At 36.8% G+C, this 21,107-nt stretch overlaps 1 protein-coding gene across 1 annotated transcript in view; it reads right to left on the bottom strand.

Annotated features, from left to right (window-relative positions):
- LOC117322042 overlaps positions 1 to 21,107 on the bottom strand; it is a 63,133-nt gene that overhangs the window by 28,372 nt on the left and 13,654 nt on the right. The window lies entirely within an intron of this gene.

The following is a 21,107-nucleotide window of genomic DNA, read 5'->3' as shown; positions in this document are numbered from 1 at the left end:
CGTCAGTGATGTTAGAGACATCATACAGCTGTTTTGTCCTTCTAAGACTCGTCAGTGATGTTAGAGACATCATACAGCTGTTTTGTCCTTCTAAGACTCGTCAGTGATGCTGAAGGTCTTAATTTATCAAAGGTGGCGAACAATGATTCGAAATAGGTCTAAGGAAATGTCAAAATATTAGGGTACTGTGAAGATTAGTTATAAGGTCATTTGATTGATACAAGTCAGTTTGGAAACGGAAGTTAATTAGCAAACTAAAATAGCGAAGACAGGAAAACCTTCACATCTATAAATATAATTACAGGTACACACAGAAAAGATGCTAACATGATGCGACGCATGGTTACAGCAAGTTCAATAGGACATACAAGCACATGTTTCTGGGTATAGTGTCACTGCGTACGCTGCTTATGAAAGGAAAGTTGTAAAACTGAAAAAGTACAACTAAAAAAACATCAGCAAATTAAGGTCGTTCGTGCTTGACTCATATGGGGTCCCTCAGAATCAAGAAAGGGGTCATACTGGCTTCTACCATGACAATGAGAAAAACCGAAATTCTAATATCTATATTTTGGTCGCTGCTCTTTACATTACGTTTGCCATTGTTTCATTAGGCTTTCGTTAAGTATCGCAAACTTGGTTGAACTGCATAAGGGCCTAGCGAAAGCTAACACAGACTATGCCAATTGCGCCTTGTCATTAATAGCATAAAATTTACATATAATATTAAATATAATAATTAGGCAATTTGATCTGGGTATAAGGAGTCCTGGAAAGGATCGGAAAGGTGAAAAGTCGAGCATGTTAACGACGATTGTGTGGAGGGTAGTCTGTGTAATAAAGATTACCTTCCAGTTATCAATTATTTCACATTATTGGTTTTTTTTTGTTTTTTTTTGTTTTTTGTTTTTGTTTTTTTATCTCATTGATGTTAAAAATTGTATCTATGACCAAAAGCTTTTTGATTTTGAAAAAAACAGCTCTCAATATAACGTAACATTATATTTGCATAACGAAACTTGCAAAACTACAGTGGGAACCCGTGTTAGCCACGCCTAGCATATGACTCAACTTTACAGAGGTGCAACAATTTTTAACTGATCGAATTGTCGTTGTTATCTTTGTTTCACGTAAATGTTTTAAGACAATAGCCTGGGAAATTTGTCTCACATTTTCCTAATCAATATGTAGGTTGTTTTCGCCGTTAATTGTTTCAAAGCACTGGCCTTAATTGGCTATAAACAGTGGGCCATAGACACGGAAAACAAGGCCTATCTCTGCATGAGGCCAGGGTTTATCTCCCCTCGGCCGAACCCTGGCGGAGGTAGCCGAAGTTTATGAGCCGTCGTTCAATGGTTATCGACAAGGAAGATTTAGGGAAAGCAAGTAAGTACTACTTAAATCAGGGCGTCGGTACGGAAGCCCTCGCCAGCAAATAGATAGCTGCAGACATTCCAATGCTTTCTTTGTAAATTTTACGAAATATTTTACCTGAAGTCTATATCAGAATGACCTCCCTTGTTAATACGGTTGATTTTGTTCGAGACTTTTTGATAAATCAAGTTCAAAATTTGAAAGATTTGAAATAAATGCGTAGTGGAAAAAAAGAGCAGTTCATTTCATATTTAACTATTTTATCATATCATTGTATTCAACTCTTCAACATTCATCTTTTTGGCGTGATTTCTATAAGATATTTTTTTTGTTACAAAGACTACATTGTAAATCAGAAATCAGTCATAATGTTATATGACCGTCTTTGTCGGAAATCAAGCTTTCTCGATGTCAATCAAAGGAAAAGTAATATATTTTAACAACGACAAAAGAAAATGTATTTAGAAATATATTCAGAATATATCGCTGTGTTATCTTTTATGAATATGCAATCCAAAAAATGTTGTGGTTTTCTCTTCCGGTATGGTGATATTTCCGTTAATGGCTGCCATAGAAAAGTCGCTATCACCGCGAATATTTCAGAGACAGTTAAACCGTGTTCGGTACTTTAACGATTTGGTTACAGCAGAGAAAACGCAATTTGTAAATTAGCATTGTTTCTCGTTCTAGTAAAGCACAGACATGACCATAAAACTTATCTATTTGTGTTCTAAACCCTGAACCAATGACCGGAAATCGGAATTCCGGACCATGTGATGTTAGCCCATTATTATAAATAAAAAGGTTTTATCATCCATCGGACCGTATTCTTGAGATCCGTTATAAGCCCTTAATTGACTTGTTCATTACAAGTAATTATTGATTCTAGATAAATTTCGCCCAATTTATGGGTCCTTGGTGACCATAACTACATTCCTACAAATGACCACGTGTCCGAAATTTCCCCGCGGGAGGACACTTCTTTGCTCACAAACAATTAACTGGACCAGGTCTCCACTTAATTACCTAGACTTAGGGGTCAGTCTGGACAAAGCCATACTGCACATTCATGACTGATTTAGAACGAAAGCTTTAATTTTCTCTGCATGATATGAGTTGCCCAAATCATAATTTTCAGCAACGTACCTCAAACATTTGCGTGACATCGTTATATGTGATAGTAATTTTTATTTGTTTCCCTCTTTTCAGAAAGTACAAAGAAATAAATAGAGTGTTGTGCTAATGATATCATTCATCATTAAGTAAACAGAATTAACCATGCGGCGATGGGTTTTAAAGGAGGCATTCGTATTAGAATGTATATTTACATTCAGTGTGTGTTTACCTAGCCTCATTGTACAGGAAGCTGGTGAAATAACCGTCCAGCATCCAATATTTACTCAGAAACACAGAGGGCGCTGTATTTTAAGGCGGATAGTAGATATTTACATTTACCTCAATGTATCTCGAATAAGTTATAAACAAACACATGTACCTTATTGTATCTCGAATACGGTATTTAAAAAAATCTCGTTATATGTCGTAAAACGTAGATATAACGGGGAAAATAAATCAACGATATACCGCATTGTGTTATCGTAGAGCGTTTTCTGGACTTCCAAAGGTTCCGGTTATAAATTCCCATTGATTTTGTATCATTTCTATACATTAGTCTTGCTCTTTCAAACTTCTTAGAAAGGATTGTTACATTGAAACTCAAAACAACACTATTTTTCCACTTCAAATAATTTAATTTGTAAGTCAAACGGAAGTGAGCATTCCATGCTCTTGTATGTGTGTGTCTTAAGCAAATATACATCGGAACAATATGTTGACAAATATGTCTACCGGGTTTCAAAGAAATAAAATCCATTATTACATATAGGCTAATATCAAATACGCAATTAAATACAAGACGATAATTTTCATATTTTAGCAATAACTTGATTAAAATTTGCTTTATGTACCATTGAAACGTGTTTCTTTAAAAGAAAGCCTTGTGTCCACAACCTAACACCCCTTAAACTCGTATAATGAACAAGTCCAGTTACACTATGCATATTAATTTGATTGGTACATCCGCCATATTTACATATTCCCGGCATGCTATTGTAGGAATTTCTGAACAACAAATTCCCACTGATGTTACGGCCGGACATTTGTGTTCATCACCGCTCAGTCATTGTTACAGCGAAAGGAAAGTGTTAGATGAATAATTAGGGAACTTGTTTTTAATTATCGAAGAGAGGAGGCCGATATGGAAAAATATCCAATATTACTGTATTCACATTCACGAAGAGTTTCAGCCATCTGAATCAATGAAAATTAAGAAGTACGTCGAGTAGGGATTTGTCCTGTTTAATCACTTGTACGAAATCATATTCATGACATTAATACGAAGAAATTGATTTTCTCGGAACGAGAGTCCACGTGTTAAGGTAAACACTGCCATTTTGATTACGGTTACTATTCGAACGCACCGTGCTACAATTCAGATCACATGTGTACACGAACGCACTTTACATATCAGGTCAGTTCCGTATTGTATAGGGACTTAATAGTTATCATTTATCTTATTTCAAAAAATGTATTATTTAGTAATAGAAGGGGTCGAGATAGCAAAATTGCAAACACTTTTATTTATTTATTTTTATGAAATAAATATTAACAACGATGAATAGTAGCAAGTTATGAGTCAATGACATGGCTTTCGATGGATTGCGTACCAGTTACTGTTGACACCTCGAAGTGAATGGGTGACCTAATTACGGTTTTGTGGTTTGTGGTCCAACGACTGAGTCAGAACTATTTACGATGTTGTACTAACGGACACGAGAATTCCACATGTCGTACAAGCTGACATCATTTCACAAACAGATGATCATTAGAATCAGCGATACAATATTCGAAATGTGTCATCGTTACAGTCGACCATTACTGATGTATTCAAGGTGCCATGATATACGTTACCGATGATTTAACGATGGCGTCCATTGGCAGAAACATGAAAATTGCAGACGCTTATCTTGTCTTCTGTTTTTAGAAATGACAACACAAATTAACCATAAGGAAATGGGCTAATAATGCATGGATAACTTCTGCAATGTTATTTCCGTAAGTTATCCATTCCGTAAAAGATACATTCTGTAAATTGAATGTAACCGGAAACCGGAAGTAAAGGTAATAATAAAAATACAGTTAGCTTGGTGATCGTGTAAACAAAGTGTTGTGTTATGTAATCGGACACCATCAGACCCCGTACATCCCCAATCAACCCGACAGCTTCATATCAAAGATATCCTTTGGGGAATCTGTATGATAACTAGTATGGTGGAAATTGATACCAAGATCGCCGTGTGCTGTTGTAGATGTGTCCTTAGGCAAGACATCTTAACTGCTATTGCTCTGGGTAGCATGCGACGGGACTTCCGTATGTTGTTCAATGAAGAAGCCATTAGATATTACAATAAACCCTCGCCTCTAAGCTGCTAGAACTGCGCAGGGGGGGGGGGGGGGGGGGGGGGGGGGGATATAACCAGTAGACAAACAAACTAGCATCGTGCATTTCAATCCTTATGTTTAAATAAACAGAACAAGAACAGATCTAGGTGGGTTTTTTTCTTTCTGAGTTGCGGTTCCAAGTTTTGTCGGTTGCTTTCAAACATCGTTCGGGATATTCAGAAAAAAACGAAAAGACCCCGCTTTGATGGTTGTCATTTGCAAAGGTTTTTTCCGCGTTATGATTTATGCCATGATAACAATGGCACTTGCTGTCTCAGAGAACAAAGTACACGTAAATATTGAAATCTAAACAAATTGTCATTCTGATTTGGAAACAACACTACTGAAAACAATACGACTGACTCTATGACATATTTTCCGACCATCAATCCATCACTTCCGTATAGAAATATTGTTCCAACAATCAAACACTTTTTCATAAAATGTAGATCGCAGTGAAATATTATAATACGGCGATACCAACCTTTATCACACGGTGGTATTCCATCACACACTTCGTCAGACACGTAATGTTAAACGCTTAGAAATGACACACTATTTTCAAGTACACACTATTTTCATGTATATAAAATGATACAATATTTTCCAGTATATATAAAAAAATATATGAATAAAACAAAATCGGAATACTTCATTTTACATTTTTCTCTGACAATAAGCAATCCTAACAAAAACCCTTCAGGGTACACTTTGAGGTAGTAGATTTAAGAAAATGAAATGAAATATTTACTAAAAAAAATCCACCTATGCGTTTATTGGCGGTTTCCAGACGGGCCAATCAGCCCTCCTAAATATACTATTAATACTGAAATCGTCATGGTTACATGTACGGTAAAACCGTCAGGGCCATGAAGGATTATTTTTTTTACGAATTTCGAATTTCGACTTGATATCTAAAAATTCTAAACCCCCTATTACTCTTCCGTACAATACCATATGGTTTGGTGTGAATGGAAAAGAATGGTTTTATCTTGAACAATGACGATCTCTGATTGGTCTGTACATTCCAAAGATTAATTATGGCGCAGTTCCTGTATCGTAGTATGACAGCAGGATTCCCTTATCGCGTTTGTCTGCGAGTAGGTGGAACAAAGGGAAACTTCAAAAGTGAGAGACACTTTCTGTAGCAGAAATACAATCAAAAATCTACTGTCGTAAACACTCGGCGATAATTCCAAATCTCGCGAGTTCTCGTCAACAAAGCTCTCGCTGGTAATGTGTCGTTTGGACCGTAAAGAAACTGATCCGCACAGTCCCCTTATGTACGCTTCATCGAAATATTGAGTATAGTTTACAGTGGCGAATAGAAAAATAAAGACCGTGCAGTTTGTGATACATGTTCTAGTCACGACGATTAAAGCATATATATAATTCATTGTGTTTGATTTATAGCTATTTCCAATTTACTTGGCGTCTCTTGTTACTCTGAATATATTTGTATATCAGACAAAATAAAAAAAAAAGCATAAACAAATTCTCGAAAATCGCTAAGTGTTTTCTCTAATGATGATGTGTTTATGATTGCTGAAATTGCGCTGCCTTGATGTAATAGCTAGGGTTACCAATAGGTTTGTAGTGACACGCCCAACGAATAAAAACGCCGTTTTCGAGAAATGTATAGGCCTGAAATAGAACTCGACTTATTCAGGGCACAGGCCAAGGCCAAAACTGTAGAGAAACACTCATGGATTTACAGATTGACAAAGACTCGGAAATACGACATAATATTCACAATATATTTTCTGATGGCGCAGTGGATAGTGCAGTCGTCCTTTACAATGACAGCCGGGTCCGATACAATGATTGAACACGAAAGCGTTTGTGGTCTACGATCCGACCATTGTGGGCTTAATGGTTGTCTAATGGTCTTCCACATCACGACCTACCATTCAAACCAACAGCAGTCCCTATAAGTCTGTAGATAATATTAACATGGACAAGAAGATTTTGGTTAAATTTTAACTTTAGCACTCAGGGGGTAATCGTGTAGTCTAAAAAAAAGTTAAAAGTGCTATTAATGTACGTATGAGAATTGCACGTGGTAACGTTATAATGAGATAGCTATCATCATCAGCATCAATCTTTATTTTCCCCCATGAGGAGATAATTAGGTAGAAAAGAAATCTACGAATAAATAAAAGACGAACAATTCAAAAATAACATCTTGTTGTAAAAACATTTTGGCCAGGATTCCAATTCACTTGTAATGTTTAGTCTGCATAAAAATAGAAATGAGCACACACCCTGGATATTGTGACAGGAAACAAACACAGAAACAAACATATTGTGATTGATTTGCATGCCCCTGTGTTAGGAAATTGGAAGTCCACACACATGTACATGTGTGTGCGTGTGTGTGTGTGTGTGTGTATGTGTGTATCGGGAGAAAGTAGAATTTTCACTGTTTGTATAACTGTATTTTAATCTAAATACGTCTAAAGTGAAAAGGAGACATCTCCGACTAGTTCTTTCGAAGCAAATAAACAAACTGAATTCTTAACTAGTTGGAAAAAAAGTCAAATACACATGCTTGTTTTCTGGGGTAATGATACGTGACACGGATTTTAACCCATTTAAACTAATTTGTACTTATCTAAATCAAAACACAACGGTATGTTGACATGTTTTGGGCGTGGTCTTGACTGTGTATATCGACCGAATTATCGTCAAATAGATTTTTATCAATTTACAACAACATTTAATTCCTTCGGTCGGCCTGTACGGATGTAATCAATTCTTCATCGATAAGCCTCTCTCTGATTCTGATCAAACGTCCTGCTGAATAAGATCAATAAACACAATAAACATTCCCCGTGACGGCTAACCTTTAAGATAAAAACAAAAAATATGTATTTAAAGAATCTACAAAAGAAACGAATTACACTGTTGATAAAAATCAAATGACATGTTATCACATTCCGAATCTTTGATGTAGAATTATGGGTAGTCCTAAACCCAATTACAATGTTTCTCTCAAAAGCTTGATTTAAACTCATTTGACTCTACTTAAAAACTACAATAGTGATTTCGAACTGATTTCGTTTACTCTGTAATTGAGTTAAAATACAATAACTTTTTTGAAAGAAATTGATAGCTATAAATAACTCTAAATTAGAACGGTTCAAATGTGAAAAAAAACCAAAAGGTAGTGAAGAAATACCGTCACTAGTTGAAATATTTTTCTCTCATGTACAATGTATATCTTATCTTCATTGACCCGAAAATGTCATACCGGCAAAGTTCGCTACCCGATCTGATGTTTCTGTTTGACGTATTTTACCGGTAAGAGAGTGGTACATCCTTGAACTATTTTTTCAACATTAAGTATGAGTTTAACATATGTAGCAACTTTGTGAATTACGCTAGTAATAATGAATATTTAAGCATAACTAAATATGGTGGTCTCCAACACATGTTCATTTAAATGCTGTTAAACGAATATATTTTCTTTCGAAACTTCCTTTTTTTTGCGCGGGGTGGTGGTGGGGTGGGGGTTGGGGTTGGGGGTGGGGGGGGGGGGGGGGGGGGGGGGGGGGGGGGGGTTGTCAAATCTTTATTATTATTTTTTCCTACTCATTCTAATGGCTTCCATTAACAAGGTCACACACATCACATGCCATATGTATATATATCCACTGGTATGTTAAATCTTCACATATCTTCAAAAATCTTCCGGAATTTGATTTATCACCAATGCATTGACATCTGTCTTCCGATATTTTATGATTTATGCTATGTACATGTTATCACTATAAGGCCCTGAAGATCGATACTTTAAACTGTATACGTAACATAACTGATAAATCATTATTGATCTATCGTGAATAACGATTTCATTTATAATCAAACGGAACAATAACGTGGCTATCCGCCAGTGACGTAATCCGCGTTTAACAGTTGAAAATCTCCTGTATCAATTAAGGACTTCTGTTAATCACACAACTGCTATTTAAAAAATGCGTAAATCACATCAATTCACCACTTGACATAAAATCAGTCAACTATACACAGATTATGTCATTATGAAGATTTATAACATCCCATTGTCAATGATTTCGATCTGATTGGAATGTCTTATTAAGAACGCATGCATATTATCGGAAATGCAATTGACATATCTTCCTATATATAGAATCTAAACTGTCACCAATCTGGAGATGGTACAGGTAGACGGTGCCATGCTCAGGTAATACATATATCGGTCTAAATGTAGGCCTTGTCTTTATGATTATATTCAGTTCCAAAAGTATCGAGTGTTACAGTGACGAAGTGAATCAGTCTAATACTATATACATTTTATACCTTACATACATTTCTTTAGTCTGTAACTCTTCATCGGTCTGTATATCCGTTTTCGAAAATCTCGTCTTTCCTCCAGACGAAACAATAATAATAAGAAGATGTTGAATTTCATCTTTTGAAAATACAAAACAACGAGAAATATGAGAACTGCATCTAAACAAAATTTGAAAATTGACCAAACAGTCAAGGAAATTCCCTAAAAAACTAATTTATTTTACGCTTCGAAAACATTGATTGTTGATAAGTAATTTGTTTTACTCTTTTTAGATGATGACATATCATATAGTATGATATTGATTGCAGGTTACGTTTTCATGTGCCGTGTAAGATATCAAAATTTTCCTTTTGTCAAAATGACGACCACCAAAGCAACACTTCCCATGTGTGATAGTACATTTTCAGACAGACATTTTTTATTATTATTTTTTTTGGGGGGGGGGGTGTTCGTTCACTAACGCAGCAATACATTCATTATAAAATCATGATGGACGATAGAAGAATTTTAATATCAACGAATGTCAATGCATGACACTCGGTTACAGTGTATGAGTATCTCGAAGGTCATGATTCTGGCATCGTATGACGACCATTACTCAAAAACATTACATAAATTTCGGTATATTTTGATGTTTTCAAATCGGTGTAGTTGTGTGTTTGTAATTACAGCTGGAATTCATCCATGTATGAACGCACTGTCATTATCGCGTTCCTCATCTCGTATCACGATAGGTCGGGCTGTCTCCCTTTGTTACGTTCCTTCGGGTGCCACCCGAACTCCGATTCCTGACAAAACCGGAAGTGACGTTTGTTATTACAGTGACTTCTCGAGATGGGCCTGATTATTTTACCGTTATCATTCTACAAAGGCGGCTTGGTAACAATAGCATTGAATTATCAGGTATGTAATGACGTGAAATTGTGTATAGTTGTTATATACAGATCAAGCAGGTCAAATGATTGATGTTATCGCTATGACGTGTCGGCTCTGAGTCGAAGACTTCAGGTAATATACAGGTGTATCTTTATTCAAAACACAGGTGTTAAACTACCTTTCGAAACCCCTAAATGACCCACGAGACATTCATTTGGTGTATAGGTGCAACGTCGTTGAAAGGTATTCATGCCGTTTTCAGTTGTTCCGTGCCCGAGGTCGGCGGCTGTTAATGATTACTGTAACGTAATACCTTATCAAACGATCAGCTTCTTACCTGTGGTTACCTGTACAGGTGAGTGATCCGGAAAACGATACGATCACATCATGGAAGTCCTCACCTGGAAGTTCAGGTCTCAAACCGAGTTGATATAATCGTCTTTCGAGAAATTTTCGAAACATTTATAACAATTTCTTCATTGATAGTATGTAAAACTCAGATTTAGGCTCCTTTTAGGAAAAAAAATCAACGATAATTATATTTCTTACTATATCGGTATTGATGGATGGGCATTAACAATGGAGCACCCCTTCAACTCTACAAAAAGAGTTGTTATTTTAATGGAGAGATATCCGAAACAGGACGGAATGGTTTGACGTAAACCGCCATGTTGGTGATACCATTCGTACCATAAAATGACGTCATTTTAGAATAACTGACGTCATTTTTCGGCATGACTGGTCCCTCTGTCTACCACAGAACTATCATTTTGTTTCTTAAGGGTCATCTATATAGGAGAATCATATTGAATCATATTGAATTTCAAATACGAATAAATATCTAAAAATTTGCTCTAAAAATAGGCTTGTAGTTATTTGTTTGGACACGTATTTCTTAAGATTATGAATAATTTGCTGAATATGCTAACGGTGTTTTTCTATAGTTACTTTGTGGTAAGATGTAGCATGGAATAATTCTAAGTCGCAAAAATAACCAAACCTGAAAAATAGACAAGCTGGTTTGCTCACAAGTGTCAATAGCACAGGGTAGGAGCATTTGTTTGACCGGATTTGACTTTATGTACGTATAAACATTTATATTATTTTGACCTTGAAATGTAAATGGCGGCTATGAATAAAATTACACAAATAAAGCATAAAGGGCGATATTTCAATCAATGAAAATGGTCCTATATCATACTTTAAATACATCTAATTTTAGTAAGAAGTACTTCAGGTAGCTAACGGTCTCTGGCTATATTTTGGTTCTGACGCCATCCGACCTTTAGCATCCGAACCCTATTTGACACTGCACAAGTTCCGCCCTGATTTCCGGGCGGAAAGAAAGATACCATAATTTCGGTATTTACAACTCTAAACTTGATGACAACTATGTGTACATACAGTTTCGATATTATACATCCCATTTAAACAGTCTAATCACTAATTCGCACCAAATTAATAGCAATTTGCCACAAGATACTTTGCTACATCATTCCACCGCTTCAAGTAACCTATTTCGAACATGGCGGCATCGGTTGTTAAAAATAAGGAATGTTTGTACCAAGCGGAACAAAAACAAAGTACGAAGAAAATAGTTTTTCGTTTGTTTTTGCTTTATATTCCATTTTTGTATATACCGGACCGCCATTTTCAATCCGAGTTGTTACCGGACTGAAGCCTGGAAATGTAAATATTCGTGATTTTGTCTCTTTGATTTCTATTTTTGTGGATTTAATGATCGAATCATGAAAAAGATGTATTAACATGACATCGTTAATCATTTAAATGTAAAGTTTGATATAATCAAAATCCTAACTTAGAAAACCGCCTTGGGAAGTTAGAGGTTACCTGGCGCTCGTGATAAGTTTCTCGCTGTGGAATCCTCTTTTTTCCCCAAAAGCAGTCTTCTTGCCATGTCTAGAGTTCTTAATAGAGTCGAATAAGAACTTTTTTGATGTTTGAAATACCTCCTTATATGTCATAATTCTGTGATATTATTCACAACCGCCATTTTTATTTCAAGGTCAATATAATATCGGTGTTTATACATATTATAAAGTCAAATCTGCTCCAACCAATGCTCCTACTATGTGATTTAGACACTTCTGAGCAAAACGGAATGGATATTTTGTGCAATAAATGCAATACAAATGAGCCAAATATGTCCTACTAAAACATGCATTTTTCGCATGTTTTGTTGAACAAACAGTATGACAAATTACATGTCAACAGTAAGTCCCACGGTTTGTACTGATACATACTAATAGTTCATCAAGTTACTTCTGTTAAATTGCACCATAGTAGGAATTTATAGACTTGTAAAATATCACTGTTTTGACTGGATTTGCTGTAAAGCTGCCCCTTAAACTCTATTTAAGAATATATATTCAATAATATAGGTACTTGACAGTATATGTCGGTGCAAATGTACAAGTATATTTTCCAATAACAATATTATTAAACTATTCCGTGTCGACACTCGATAGTTCAAGCTTGACATACGCTCAAATTGAATACATTTCTTTATACACAACGTTAAAAAAAGCGACACACGTGTATGTGTACATGCACGTGAATGCACATTCCAGTAATACGTTTCAGTATTTTGAGATATGATACAAACACCGTTGGGAAATTTAAGGTGTGCTAACTGTAGTTGGTTATTATATAAGTGTTTGGTATTTAGCTGGTGGCGACAAAGTGATCAATAATCCTGATTGGTCTTTTGATCATACTCTGTACCTTGTACAGGTGATAAGGTACAGGTGAGAGATTGTATTAATAGATAATACATAATATCCAACGCACCGCTGTAGCATAATGTTATTGCAAGGGTTTCATACATTTGAGAGAGCGCTCAAAAACTTGTACGACACCTTTCTTCTATGGAAAGTGTCACGTAAACGTTGCGTCAATTGCTGTGTTGTGTTCTTGGATAAATAACATAAATAAAAGTCAAGTATTATATATCGTAGTTGATTAATTATCCATTGTTCATCATGTCACCATTTCGAATCAACATAATTCTTTTGATAGAGACAATCTGTATGTAAGTTAAACTCGATATACACTTCAGAACATCAACGGTTATTGCCCTAAGACGGGCCAAGATATACACTTGACCGAGACAAGTCTACTTGAGACGTTGAGAAGAAGAAAAAAGAGTAATTCCGTCCTCTGTTATTCATGTAATCATACAGAAAATACGAAATAGAGGACAGCCTCTTTCTGACAAATCCAGTTGCACATCAATTCAATTAAGATCATTTGTCTCATCTTATCCATGCCTGTTAACCGGAAGTGACGTCATTTTGTTAATTAAGATTTTGTCTTGTTTTGTTGTTTTTTTTCTTTTTTCTAGTGTTTATACAAACTCATCTGATTAATTTTCTTTCCAAAAGAAATATATTCCATATAAGTAAACCGCATTATTCAGCTAACGTTTTCAGCTTTCAGAAAAACTGATCAGCTGAATAAAGCTATGCATTACAGTCAAGGATGTTATGCATAGTAATATATATATATATATAACCAGAGCGTAGTACATGATATCGCTCTTGACGCCTTTTGGAAACATCAGTCACGGACAAAAAATCTGAATAATGCCATCCCTCTGATAATCTCATTCATGGCCAAAAACAACCAACATGCAAGATACATGTAAGCTTATGAATGGTTGTCAATTCTCTTTGATTCTGTCACCACTAGAATCACGTGATGGATACTGGAGGTGATGCTTTGATTGACGAGATCAAACTGCGCGCGGCTCATTTACATAATACACTATCATGTTCTACTCCGATACTCCACCACCGACATCGTGTACTTCGAACCAAAGTGCGTAAATCGATGCCGTCAGTGATAAAGGGATTACGATCCCGCCGGGTAGGTCAGGCTCCACACGATCGGGGTTAATGAGGACTTTATTATACATACGGGTTCTACAAGGACTACGTGTCTGTCTGCCGTATCAGTCGACAAACCGGTCGTAACTTTGTTTCGAGGTTTGGGTATTTTATAGTGAGTCAAAACCACAACCAATTATGTCCAAAGAATTTTGTTGTGATCTGAAAACGCATGAATGTAGATGGACAACGACGAATTCATACCGATTATATTGTTATGTAGCTTTAAGCTTGGTAGTCATGACAAGGTATCAAAACGGTGCCCAATGTCGTTATGGTTACTCAATGCCTAATTATGATCCCACAACTTGTACACGAAATTCCGGTCCCCCAAATGCTCACAAGTCAATATGCTTCCTGGAGTTGTCTTAACACCACATCATAGGAGAGTGATAGAGTTTTAAAGCGTTTTTAAGCATTAAAGTGGGCCCAAGAGATACAGTTTGGTCTCTTTCGTATTAGCAAGAACATGATTAAACTTGCATTTCCAAACTTGTCACATCATACAATCATGTAGTGGAACGCAACTCCCTCGGAAATCCACCAATATGAAGCACAACGGATTAGAGGTTCACTGGCTCTAGATCTATAGGTTGGTTGATAGTAAAGACTAGATTGGTACGTGGTTGATAATGGTAGATAAATCTAAGTGTAATTGTCGGTTGGATTTGGGACGATGAAGATAATCTCTCTATTCTAAGCGTGCTTCACTCTGTAGACTAAGCACACGCGCGTCATTCTACTCAAGGACTGAAAACGTGCATGTGCTCTTCTTAACCATTCCGTACGTTTCATGTATGCGCATGCGCCTTTCTAAACCTTTAGGCCTAACTGAAATCTATGGTTTTAACTGAAAATAATGGCGTCTCGGTATGCCATTTGGAGATTCATACTCAATGAATATAATTAATGTGACGTTGACAAATCACATATATATATATATAAATATTTCTAAATCGCATTTCCTGTAACATATATATATATATGTTTAATATATTGATATATCTATCTGTATGCACGTGTTAACTAACCGGATGTTGATGTAAACTGCTCCGTCTACCGTTAATCCAGTAAATCCAAACAACAAAAGATGATGACGCTACACAGGATTACATTGCTTCCTAACATGCATATTCCCCACTCTGATAACTATTTACAACATACCCAACATCCTCGTGAATGTAATCCGTGCGCTCCTTTAAATTCCAACAAATGCATTATGAGAAACACCCGTACATTAAATTATTTTTTCATTACCAAGTTTAGAAATGTTTAAATGTCAACGAAACCAGTAATGCTTTTTTAAATATCTATTTCTGTGTTTCACCAGTCTTAAAGACTACAAATGCATTTTTGTACAGACCGTATGTGTAGAAATATGCGACGACCTTTCTAATGTTGACCATTATATATCTGGAAATGACAAATCGAATCGACATTAGTTTTGATTAATGTGTGTTTAGTACATTTTCATCATGCTTCAGATATTTATGCAATACTAAATAGTTTTACTCCTTTGTAAGAAAAACCTAATCGCTGATTCTTTTCACGATTAAAATCCGTTCGGATCTACCGCAAGTCTTCTCTTTCATCATGGCGATAACATCTACTATACTCTCTAACCTGATAAACAAGCGTTTTACTGATCCCTATCATCGTCTTATACAAGCTTAATGCGCAACTCATTCCCGTATATATTTTACGCATAATTACAAGCGTCCGTGGGATGAGGATGATATTGGCGTGACATCACATCTAAATGGACTTTCTGCGATTGAACACCGAGATTAGAAAAATATCATTTATGAAGAATGATTACAATCGATTGCAATTTATACGAGTAAATGGACTTGCATATGTTACTGGAAGTACATCCGGGGACCATGTCTGGATTCCGGGAGAGTATATGACCTTTGGCCAAAAGGTTTATTGGCAATTATTGTATCTTAAAAGTACACCATTTGAAACATTGATATGTCTGGTAATTTTTACAATAAATTCGGGGTGACGTTTTAGACCCTTCGTTTGAAGTATGTTATTATTTTACAACGACAAGTACAGTTCTTACATCTGGTTTCGAACAGAGACTGCGATGGAATATAGAAACCAGCAAAATGACCGCGGGTCAACAATCTCAAACTGATTAACGTAAAAGTATGAGTAGCTGTAGCCGACCACATTAAAACTCCCACATAGGGCTACCGAGCCAATCATTTTGTTATGAATAGGACAACGTGGAATTCGTAAGCCGTGTCTTCTTTGAATGCGGTTTTTTTTTTTTTTTTTTTTTAGCTGTTTGTTTGTTTGTTTGTTTTTTGTTTTTTTTTAGTTCCATATTTGTCAACATCGTTAGGTGTATCGATGTATATGAAGGAAACAAGGTTTTGGAGAATTTCACTGTATTTGAATATGATTTGGCAGCATAAACGTGTAAAAAAAAACTTACCGGGATGTATGTGAGAATGATATTAAGAAATCTATTCTCAAACATAACCTTTCGCCAATCAGCTCTTTTATGCCATCAAGGATGACGTCAGAAGACTGATTGACCTCTGACACATAAGTATTAATGTTGAGATGATCATTAATGGCGTCCAGAATCTCGTTGTGGGGCAGCCAACAACTTCCGGTGAGACGATCCCCATTAGTTACTCTCTGACAGATCGGTACAAATCGGGACCAGGAAACGATTAACGTAAAGTAGAACTGTTGTCGTAAGGTTATCATATAACTAATTCCTTGTCGTAAATGTTTATTTTTCTGGAATTGAAGTTACACCTTCATTGATTTTAAAAGAAAACGACTGGTAGCTTTTACACTACATGACGCTGTTTTTGTTGGGAAGCGAGGTACATTTTTCTGGAATCTGGTCTCGACATTTTAATGTCTTACCCATCAGCGTATACCATTTGTTTCCAATTTAAAACGAGACTAGATTGAAAGGAAGGGCACGTCAGCCATTTTCCTTACTTGAATCTGTTTAACATTGTATGCATTAGTACAGATTTGTGCTCAGAGTAGATTCAAAGAGTGACCGTACCACCTTATCATGTACAAATATTATAATTGAAACAAATCTGTTCAAGTGGAGAATGAGAAACTACTACAGTTTTTAGGGAACTATCATTCTACTATATTGGTAGTGTACAAACTCCCTAAAGCTACATGTACATGCATATTGTCTGTTTGTTTGCTGGATTCACCGCCCCATGAACAGCTAGTGCCATTTTGGGACAGGGTATCCTTGTAGTAGTTGGTGGCTACCTCACTGAACAACATACGGGAGGACCGTCGCTTGCCATTTAGAGAAATTAGGATAAAGTGTCTTGCCCATGGACACAACTACGACAAACAGACCGGTCTGTTTCTCAGCTTTCAGGGAAACACAAGCCGACACTGGTAGGGAGCACATTGGATCTTTCTTTTGTGCTATCGCAGCCTTTAAAGCTATACAGGGAAGAAGTATTAGTTCAAATGGCAGTAGCGCCCCCTATTGTTATCTGTTACCACGTGATTGGCAGGACAGTTTCATTTAGATACATCTCTCATAATCAAATTAGTTATAACGGTTGATATTTATTGAATATAACGCATTTTATTGTATTTTATGGCATTTTATTATATGATGAGTATTCAAGTGTGAAATAATGAGAATAAAACACTTTTATTATTTCATTTTATATAATGTTCTCATTTTTAGGACTTTTATTGAGTTTTATTACTCAGTTGCTCTTAATCAAATTGTCTGGAAAACTGGAAAACGTTTTGAAAGTTTTGCACGTTTTTAGAACCATAACGCCGACTGCTTATTCCCCATATGAGGACAGTGTAGTTTTATACGGTTATGATAGAGTACCAGCGACCTCAACGCAGCCTAACCCCGACCCCAACCCCGAGCCAAAATATCCCAGAGAACCATGAGCCACGCTCTGGATTTGTGAAGAACACTCTTGCGCAACAATGTGTTAAATTGCCATAAAATGCTAACTACAATAGCGTTTTGTTCTATTCCATTGTTCCACCTCTTTATCATCAACTTATCACGTCGAACTATTTGCGGAAATATCTGTGAGCCTACCGAGTCACGGATCCATCCGCAATGCCGAGAAATAAGACATAGCTATATATAGGTTTGGTTTAATTTGTATTGTTTAACGTCCTATCAACAGCTATGGTAATTTAAGGACGGCCTCTTCTGCGTGCAAGATGCATGCGTGTAGTGGGTGTGTGTTTCGGGAGGCTGCGGAGAGTGCGTGTTGGTCTCTTTGTGAAAGCTTGAAACTGATGTTGACTGTATAGAGCTACGTCACTAAAGTATACTGACGAAAACATCCGGCAGGATACCCCACCCGGTCACATTATACTGACAAAGAGCGAACCAGTCGCCTACTCCAAACATGCTGCAAACAGGAGTAGCAACTACTATTCTGTAGACTGTGGTATGTATCGGCCGGGTGAGAGAACCCAAAGCCTTCCTCATAGGGGCGAACGGCCGGGTGAGAGAACCCAAAGCCTTCCTCACAGGGGCAAACGGCCGGGTGAGAGAACCCAAAGCCTTCCTCACAGGGGCAAACGGCCGGGTGAGAGAACCCAAAGCCTTCCTCACAGGGGCGAACGGCCGGGTGAGAGAACCCAAACCCTTCCTCACAGGGGCGAACGGCCGGGTGAGAGAACCCAAAGCCTTCCTCACGGGGTCGAACGCTCAACTAAAGGCCAAAAGTGAGGCCTTGTCAAGGAGACATTAGGAAGAACAAAGTTTAGAAATAAGAGAAATGACAAGATCCTAAATTTAGTCGCCTCTTATGATCATGCATTTGGGAAAGCAGGTACAATTATTACGCCCTACCTGCAGGACTGTGAGTATCATAAGCGTCTGCGTCTGATAAGTATTTAGAGTAAATATAACCCTTGCTCCTACTATATCAACAAAGTGTAACACTTGAAGATTGGACGATGCATCGACTGTGGAACAGAAGTAGGCTATCTATCTAAGAACTGTTTTAAAACGGACAGTCTGATTGGTCGACACTTATAGTTAGTATAGTTTACAGAGTTATCGACCAATTAAGTTTCTCGTTGCAAAACCGCTCTAAAATATACAGACTACTTCCGTTCCACAGCCGATGCATCGTCTGCTATCACTACTGATATTTGTCCATTTTCTCATCTTTACTCGTTGTCACACGACAAAAGAATAACAATCATTGATATTCAAATATTCAAAACCATGGTACGTTACTGAAGGTTGTGTGCATTTGATATTGTTACACCTTGTTGATATTTGGAGTAGAGGCTATCTTTTTTTCTATAATACTAACCAGATGCAGACGCCTGTGGATAGCCTAACACTTTACAGACACCAATACCTAAATATTGATGTCATTTCAGTACAGTGAAGCCAACGGTTACTGATATGTTGTATAATATTAATTTGTCAATATATGACAAAAAACTTCAAGAGGTCATTAAAATAACTGTTGTTCCTGTATTTGAAATTATGTGGGTCAACTAACGGTCTTCTGGTGTACCCGCCGATTTTCCTACTTCCGGTTGGTACAAAATACTAACTGACAATTATCGATTATCATATAATAAAAAACTTGCATAAATAAACGTCATTTGTCATATTAATATATCTGTTTTACAATACTTTATGTCGGTTTTCTACCGTAATAGCATGGATAAACCTACATATTTCCCCCCGACATCGGTTTTTCACAAACATATTAGCATGCTAGCGTAGAGTATCGGCTTAACCTTGCTCACGAACACGTGTTTGAGAACAGTGAAATGTGGGCTTATGAGGACAGATCAAGAATTCAAATGAAGTCTGTGTGAATTTTTCACGGACGATGCAAATCCGTTATATACAACAAGTCAATACTACCAGGGTATAGCTGTAACAACGGAAGGGCTAATGAATCAGAAAATCCAGTCACGGTTTTCTATTAAAGTTAAATATATTCTGGGGTTGAACTATATATATTCGTATTAAATTGGTTTTGAATTAACTTTCGTGAGTTGTGACCTAAACACGTGGTCCCAGGTCTATAATACATAACACCTCTGTCTATTACGTCACATCCTTTGAAATGAGTCGATAAAGGCGTTGGGATGGACGAAATTGGCTTGTAATCGGTTCTTACGTGTGTGGCCAATACGATCATTGTCAATAATATGGAGGGTGAAGACACGGATTTAGTATGGTGCGTTATGTTCAAAGAAGGCTTCCAATTTTTGTTAAAAATAAATAATTAAAAAAGGTAAAGAAAAATTACAAGATGGTGACGGGGTGTGTTAGAGTTGTACAACCACTTCAATCAAAATCGGATGACCAAATGTGAATGTGTCCTAGATTGGCATAAAATGAAATGACAAAAAAATCTAAGTGTTGATGTTGAAAAATTGTGTGTGTATCCTTGGCGTTGGTATATCAATATCTATGGTGTTTATGCTTTAGCCAGAAAAGGACATCAGTTCTTTTTGTATCTACGATTTCCATATTAGGTATAGGATGGACATAGTTTATCATTGCACATACTTGTATACCGAATTCCTGTGCATTCCTCAGCATTTGTCTCCACCGCCATATCAATAATGCAATGGGCTCAAAAACGACGTCACGCCAATTATATACTGACGTCATTATTGCAAATTTGGCGGGAATGTCAAGATAGGAGAAATGAGGCCGTTTACGTCCGTTCAGAAGTGGGATGGGAGATGGCCCAATCCCAAGGGGCGGAACACAAGTCTCGAACTGTCAGTTACGGTTTTAAGGGGATGCGCATGCGTTCAGTACCTTTTCTATTCCATTACTGTCGTATCATTCATTAACTATAATTTGTAGGGCTTACGGATGTGATATCATTTGGAGATGTCCTCCGTGTGTGTTATGATTTGGAGAGGTCAAATATGCGTGGGGTAGAATTTCCCATAACACCGTTAATAACAAGCCCGAATTAAAAATGGCCGTGTTAGACGTTTATGATATTTTAATGTAAACTGTCCTGTTTACAAACTTAACACTGGTATTAAACCGTCTTATTTACAAACAGTAGACAACCAGACACATCCCTAGTGTGTTTTCATCACTTACTTTATATATAAGTCTGCATCTGTATTGCCCTTGA

This window comes from Pecten maximus, chromosome 2 (assembly GCF_902652985.1).
Source record: "Pecten maximus chromosome 2, xPecMax1.1, whole genome shotgun sequence".
NCBI classification, from domain to species: Eukaryota; Metazoa; Mollusca; class Bivalvia; order Pectinida; family Pectinidae; genus Pecten; species Pecten maximus.
Note: the sequence above shows the minus strand (reverse complement) of the source record. Positions and strands in the feature narration are given on the sequence as shown.